This window comes from Quercus suber, unplaced genomic scaffold (genome assembly GCF_002906115.3).
Source record: "Quercus suber isolate HL8 unplaced genomic scaffold, Cork oak 2.0 scaffold_856, whole genome shotgun sequence".
NCBI lineage: Eukaryota > Viridiplantae > Streptophyta > Magnoliopsida > Fagales > Fagaceae > Quercus > Quercus suber.
This window is the reverse complement of record NW_027070286.1, coordinates 88,757-96,817: the sequence shown is the minus strand read 5'-3', so window position 1 is coordinate 96,817 and position 8,061 is coordinate 88,757. Positions and strand designations below refer to the sequence as shown.

The 8,061-nt window shown below is 37.5% G+C and overlaps 1 long non-coding RNA gene across 3 annotated transcripts; it reads right to left on the bottom strand.

The window, feature by feature from the left end:
• Positions 1 to 4,710: 4,710 nt before the first annotated feature.
• On the bottom strand, positions 4,711 to 8,061 carry LOC136065124 (uncharacterized). Of its 3 annotated transcripts, none has more exons than XR_010626765.1 (4): positions 7,750 to 8,061; positions 6,688 to 6,802; positions 6,386 to 6,426; positions 4,711 to 4,862 (listed from the first exon to the last, which is right to left on the bottom strand). It is a non-coding gene; the product is annotated as an uncharacterized LOC136065124 (long non-coding RNA). The 3 variants fall into 3 exon arrangements; XR_010626764.1 differs by having other exon boundaries at positions 4,777 to 4,862; positions 6,688 to 6,824; XR_010626766.1 differs by lacking the exon at positions 4,711 to 4,862 and adding an exon at positions 5,762 to 6,297 and having other exon boundaries at positions 6,688 to 6,824.

Here is an 8,061-nt window from a genome sequence, read left to right as displayed (position 1 = left end):
GGAGCAATAATAGCATGATCAAGCAAAATGAAGTAGAAATACTAGATCATGGCAAGACCAAACAAGCAATCACTATACAAAAGCGATCACTATGCTCATTCACACGAGAAATGAACATCCGGACATGCAAAATGATAAGCTCATTTGAAGATTATCATTTGCAAATCCAACACTCAACCAATGCAAAATACATGAAGTATTTGCATCTAGGAACAATCCTACACGCCTGTATGATCTCTTTACACATAAGGAGATTGACATTTATGGCCATATCATGCATGTCCTGAAGAAGAGCATCACAAAGCTGAATTCATGAACTGTGATGTCGTTCCCCTCCTTGATCATGGGATTGATTGCCAAGGTAAAGCTTAAGCTACCCAGTGGCCTCACAGTTGTTCAGAGGGACTACCCCATTGGTAGTCATACACTGACTAGGAGCACTGCACACATCAAGGGCTCCAAGACTGGTGTGCATACCATCCCACAGACTCGTGTTGAGCTAGATGAGGGTGGAGATACAGAGGAGGAGATTGATAGGTTCACCTTGACTCCAGAGCCAACTGCACAGCCATCATCTTCAGCTCCACCACAAGGCTTGAGCAAACTTGATCTATTACTAGCTAAAATGGATCAAATGTCTACAGTGCTGGATTCTCATGTACAGCACACCACGGACCAGTTTGCATATCTTCAAGGACAAATCACCGCACTATCGACATAGATACAAGACTTGTCTATGGAGCAAGGCTCGGATTCAGAGTCAGATCAGTTCTAGCCCTTTGGCCATTCCGGTCAAAAAAGGAGAGAAAATTTTAAGGGGGAGCTGGAGAAGAGCTTGCACAGTGATAGGGGGAGCATAGCTTAGAAACATAGTAACATTGGTTATTGGTCTTACAGATGGTTTAATTCAGTTTATTTTAGTTTTTATAACTGTTTTACGGCTATTGGTTTAAAGCTTTGATACTCTGTTTTTATTTCAGTATAATTTCAGTAGTTCTTTTGTGTTATTTTCTTTGCTTTGTAGCATGTCTTGTTTGTGCCCATGTTGCTTTTGTAAGCTTTTAGGGTTTGTTTAAGTGCATGCTTGTAGGCTGTTATGGTTTGTGCCATGCATATGCAGTGCCTTGCTTATGCAGCTTTTTTTTTTTTTTTTTTGCTTATGTACTTGATGTTTAATGTCATACATTTTACTTCAGTACAACACTCTTGTGCTCGTGTAGGATTGTTCCTAGATGCAAATACTTCATGTATTTTGCATTGGTTGAGTGTTGGATTTGCAAATGATAATCTTCAAATGAGCTTATCATTTTGCATGTCCGGATGTTCATTTCTCGTGTGAATGAGCATAGTGATCGCTTTTGTATAGTGATTGCTTGTTTGGTCTTGCCATGATCTAGTATTTCTACTTCATTTTGCTTGATCATGCTATTATTGCTCCATATGCTTTTCAAGTGTTTTTTTGCATACAATGATGTTATTGTGTTGTTGTGTTTCAGGAGATACTTGTTCATATGTTTCAAGAGCTTATCAGAATCTAGAATTAGGTATGAGTAAGTTTTGCCTTTGTTCCCAAACTCACGTTTAAGTCTAGAGTCTGTTTTAGGGTTTTGTCACGGAATAGCCAAAGGGGGAGATTCTAAAGTTGTTATTTACAACTATGTATTTTGTTGGCTTTTATTCCGTACAAAATTTAATTGTAATCATTATCAATCATTTATACCCTGTATCTATTGTGGGATTTATTGTAAGGGATGTGTGATAGAGAGAGACTGTGAAGACTCAAGCATTTGAAGGCTGAAGAATTCTCGCGGGTATGTCGCGACCTAGCTTCCCGCAAAATGAATCATGTGCCATGCACATGCTGGAATGCGAAGAGTCAGGTCAGGTGGAGACAGTTGTGTCTCGTGAGTATCTCGCGAGTAAGGCCTTCCTGCGCGACACCAGCGAGGCACTCTGTTCTGCCAGCCTATATTGATTGACTCACACTTTCTGTACCTATCCTATATATACCCTCATTACCCACAAATGTTGAGGTATGCTTCAGAAAGAAAACCCTAGCCAAACACATTGAGAATCAGAGATTGTCATCCCTACCTTTCTCTATACACTTGCTTGTAGTATCTCCTCAACCCTTCCCTCTCCATTTCCACACTATTGAGAGGTTGATAGCCCAAACACTTACCACACCCTTTGAGAGTGCTGTGTGACGTTTTGGTGCTGCTGGGAAGCATTGGAAAAAGCTTGGAATGACAGATGCAACATGGAGCTTGTTGCGGGATCCGGGGTGCTAGACAAGACACGGTTCCAAGAAGCCTTGTTGGAGTAGAAGCTTGGAGGGCTTAGGTGCATCGGATAGAGCTAACCATGTATCCCAACTGATTGTCTAATGAATCGATTTTTGCTTGGAGGGCGGCAGAGAGGTTTTTCACCGAGTTCTTCGGTTTCCTCTTCGAAAACACGTCTCGATGTTTTCTGTGGTTGCATTTTTCTTATCTACTCTTTTATATTCCATTATACTGCTATGTTGCTTAGTTTATGGATTAGAGTAGCTTATTTGTTCATCCGCTCGCATTTACACTATTCCGCACTTTATAGTAAATTAGTGTAAAATCTATCGAGCCATAACTTTAATTTGGGGGGGGGGGTCTAAATAGCTCTTGTGTTTTCAACACATTTTCGAGCTTTCATACCTCTAGCACACTGATGCTATCTATAAGTGGTGAAACTTGAACGAAGGATAGTACTTGACTAGGGATGACCATATGCTCTGCTGACGGAGCTTTAGCGAGTCGGTTGACGTGCTTATTTTCCCTCCTTGGGATTTGAACAAACTTTGCTCGGAGGTTGCTAACCCAATCCGTCACCTACTCCAGGTTCCTCTTCATTCGTTCATTCTCTGTTAACCTAACTTGTTACTACTTGGGAATCGCAGTAGATGACCAAATTTTTAGCTCCCATGACCTTAGTGAGGTCCAACCCTGCTATCAAAGCTTCGTATTCTACTTCGTTATTGGTCATTGGGAAATCTAGAAGGCCATGCATTCGATCCTATCTCCTTCAAGGCTATGGAGTATCACACCAGCTTCCCTTGCTTGCTTATTGGAGGATCCGTTTATGTGGATGCTCCATTGTGGGACCTCTTCTACCCCTTAGCCTTCTATGTTAGTGAACTCCGCAATGAAGTCGACGACCACCTGTCCCTTAATGGCAGTGCGTGGATGGTACTGTATGTCAAACTCACTTAATTCTATTGCCCATAATGCTGTTCGTCTGGCAGCTTTGGGACTACTCATTGCTCGCCTTATGGGTTTGTTCGTTAGGATGATCACTGTTTAAGCTTGGAAATATGGCTTGAGCTTACGAGCTACAGTAACCAAAGCACAGGAGAGCTTCTCCATTGGTGGGTATCTTTCTTTTGCACCTCGAAGTGCTCAACTCGTGTAGTACATGGGCTTCTGTACCCTATTTTCTTCCCTGACTAATGCTACACTGACAACCGTTGAGGATACAGCTAAGTAGAGGAATAGTTCTTCCCTAGGCTAGGAAGGACTTAGCAACGGAGGGGACGAGAAGTAGGTTTTTAGGTCCTTGAATGCTCGCTGACACTCAGTTGTCCATTCAAAAGATTTTTTCAGGGTGTGGAAGAAGGGTAGACACTTATCTGTCGCCCTTGATACGAACTTGTTCAGCATTGCTATTTTACCGTTGAGGCTTTGTACTTCTTTCACGTTCCTCGAGGGTGCCATCTTTATTATGGCCCGAATCTTGTCTGGGCTGGCCTTGATACCCCTCTTAGACACCATGAACCCTAGGAACTTTTCTACAGTCACTCCGAAGGCACACTTGCTTGGATTGAGTTTCATGTTGTAGGAGCAGAGGGTGTTCGAATGTTTCCCTGAGGTCTTCCAAGTGATCTTGCTCCCTTCAGCTTTTCACCAGCATGTTGTTAACATAGACCTGGACAGTCCTCCCAATATGTTATGCAAACATCTTGTTCATGAGCCTCTGATACATCGCGCCCGAGACCAAATGGCATTACTTTATAGCAGAAAAGGCCCTGGCTAGTAACAAACGAAGTCTTCTTCTGATCTGCTTCGTCCATCCTAATCTGGTTGTAGCCCGAAAAAGCGTCCATAAAGCTTAATAGCTGGTGTTGAGCCATTGAGTCAACCAGAACATCAACCCGCAGAAGGGGGTAACTATCTTTGGGGCATGCCTTATTTAGGTCGGTGAAGTCTACGCACATCCTCTATTTCNTGCTGGTGTTACAACTTATGCTACCTTCTCTCCTGCTTCTGGTGCTTATTTGATTAGGCATTGGAGTGCTATTACACTGCTTTGTAGACGACATACAATAAGTTGAGTAAAGAAGCATCAAATATAGGGGGAAAAAGAACTAATCAAGCATATTGATAAAAAATAAAAATAAAGAACTCAAATAGGGTCTACCAAGTACTCCAACCAACCACAAAAATTAGTAACAACTCTCTAGGTGTCTCTTATGAAAGAAGAATTTAATTCTATTTTAGGGGGAAAAAATACTGATCAAGCACCGCCCCCCCCCCCCCCCCCAAAAAAAAAAGAAGAAGAAGAAACTTGAGGAATATTAAGAAGAACAAACTACTTTCTATTCTTCTTAAATAGCATTTGAATTTACATATACAGAAATTGGGTTTTATGAAAATACTAAGAATATGTAAAAAAAAAAATCAAATTCTATAATTAATTATTTCACTCAAACAACAAAACACAACAATACCCATTTGGGACATACTTATACCTGTTGGGAATAAGTCATGGGAAGCCTAGTAAGCATTCCTTTCTTTACAGTGAAATCCCAAATTTATTTTAATTGTAGTAATCTGTAAAACATAACAAATGCAAATATAAATTTAATAGGCTTATTGTAAATTAAATCGAGAAAGACATATTTAGAGAGATGAAAAAATCAAATCAAAACCTAATGTAACCCAAATATCTAAATAAAAATCAACCCAACCAAATTACTCAAAACTAATTCATATTTCATACCCAGATCTAAGAAAGAAGAAGGGGGGGGGAACTTTACCTGTAGTAGCTCAGATTCACACTCCCTCTCACTTTGTCATCACACCACAAACCAACACTCACACCGAAATGAAAACAACACAGCCATTGTCAAATTCCAATGTATGTAATGAAAGTTTTTCATAGAAACATACATTGATATAGAGCTCTAGAAAGTAGAAACTATATTAAATCTTAGACTTGATATTTTTAATGGAATCAAAAATATAATCAAGGGCCATATTGATTGAAGAAAGGGTACCTAATGCTAGCCTCCATTTCTACCTCATCTTTAAACTGATTTTGAAGAAGTTTTGAGTCAGCAGGATCTTACAAACTGTATCTATGTCTCTCTCTATCTCTGTCTCTATATTTTTCTATGGGCAAAACTTCTGCTTTCATATATAGCTAGCCTAATACCCGTGCTATGCATGGGGTACCCTTCTATTCAAAGAAACCATCTCTAGATAGATGCTAAGATTTGAAAATATTTGACCCAATACACTAACATATTCCATAAAGTTTCAATTCCTATAAAAATCAAATGCCTTTATATAAAATCTGAAATTTCCAAGCAAATAAAAGAATTCTTGAAATTTATTTCTTCTCTCTTATTATCAGCAAAAATAACATGAGACGCAAACAAAAGGGACTAATAAATCATTCAGAGGGAAAAAAAAAATCCAAAAATGACATATAAAGACTAAAGCAAGCTTCATCTAACTTTTGGCATGTAATAATAAAAAATCTATTCGAAATTTTCATGAAATCATAAAATTAAACATGATTATGGTTTTTTCAACCCACATGTTGATGCTAATTGCATCAAGTTCACATGTAGAATGTAGGATGCACCTTTCCTTCTTCCAGCTTCTACCTTTGCTTTATGGTCTCCATAATAATCCCAACATATATTATGGATAAGACACTCGGACAATTTTTATAAAGGAAAAAAATACTAACACTGTATATTAATATTGTACAACATAATTAAGCTCAACCATAATGAGCATCTCCTCCAATGCCTCAAAGCACTGTCTTCCCTATCTTCAACACTACCAAACATTACAATAACAACCACCAAATTGATGACCTCTAAACAATTGTTCTCTCTATGACCACCCAAAATTTCTTTCACACCATGCTGCTGGCATTGCAGTGACATCTAACACCCTTAACAATTATTACCACAGCTATTATCATTAATGTAATGCTTCTCTTATTTACATATGTACTTACTATGATTTTGCACTGAAACAAAAGGCAAACAAATTAATATTTGAAATAAAAATAAAAGCTTTCAAAAGGGTTAACTAATTGGTGCCTTCATAGAACTTACCTCTGTGTTGCAAAATAAACAGGAAATGCAACAACACCACCCTGTAAAAGAGAACTGAACAAAGTAAGGCAAAATGACATATCTCACCATATAAATGACATTTTGTAATAAGAAGGCTGTCTGAAACATCATTAGTTCAAGCTAAAATTTCATGATAATCTTTTAAAACAACTTAAAAAAAAAAACAAAAACAAAAACAAAAACAAATATAATGCAGCAGAAAAACTACTTGGCAATATGGTATTTCTTTCATGGATTGATTTCGAGCCTATAAAAACTCAAACCCAGATGCCACATCTCACCTAAACGTTAAACCCAATCATTCAAGACAAAAGAAAACACCTTCCCTCCATCCTTTCAATAGTCACTGCAACTGCCATATGATCTACTGCTTTGCCGCTCTACCCCATCTCTTCTCTGCAACATTATTTTGTAAAATCTGAAAGTTTAGAGTGTATAGAAATTTATAATGTTTTCTAAGTGAAATTATGGTTTTCTGGTTTTCTATATGGCAATCTGTTATGATTCTAGTTTGATAACATAATTGAGAGCACTAACATACCATACACAAAGAACACAATTGACGGATGATTCTTTCATGGACCAATCTAATTACGATTCTAATATCATAACATGATTGAGAGCCGTAACAGAAAATCCCAAAACATCAAAGCAAATATCTAAATCTATACCTATCCAACCAAAATACCCAAAAACTAAGTCATATTAAATACCCAGATATAAGAAAGGGGAAAAAAATTAACCGGTGGCAATTTCAGCGATCTGATGATGGCAAGTAAATGGCCTGAACGGTGTTTTTTTCAATTTTTTTTTCTCTTAAGAACGATTTGGCAAAACATAGATCAGCACAAAGCATAAATTAATTCAAATTTTAGGGGTGAACCAAAAAAGCATAAACATAACAAAAAACTGCCAAACAAAATACAACAATTGAACAAATAGAACTCAAGGAATTGTAAAAATAAATTGGAAATTAAGGGAAAAGGTAGCCTTTTCAAAACCCTATAAACGGTAATTGAATAGAAAACCAAAAAAGGGGAAAAAAATCCCTACAAACGAAAAGCTTTAAATATATACTGCAAAAACCTTAACAACAATGGTAGAGAAGAGACATGGGAAACGAAAATATAAAAAGGGGAAAATATTTCAACAAAAAATTAAAAACAACATAAATGAAATGACAGAACTTTATTTTTTTGGCAACACATAAATCTATGTTCTTCACACCAAATTGATTTCAGTTAGAGAGAAATCATCAATAAATCTACACTCCACAGTAATTTTCAAAACCCTAGAAACGGTAATTGAATAGAAAACCAAAAGAGGAGAAAAAATATGCCTACCTTTTGAATTATCTTATAAATCACTTCTGAATCGCCTGTTGTTGCAGAGCACGAACAGAGGTTTGCAATGTTGCAGGTTTTTTTTTTTTTTTTTTTTTTTTTTTTGGGTTGGAACATGCTAGTCTGATCTGTGTGTATATGGAGGTGCAGTGAAGAATCGCAAGTTTGAGGGAGTCTGAATTTTGATCGGGAAATATGGTATGGGTTTTAGGGTTTGCGCTTTTGTTTTTTGTTTTTGTGGATAAGCGGCTAGAGTCTTATAAGGCTTGCGTTTTCTCTTTCTTTCTTTCTTTTTTTTTTTTTTTTTTTTTT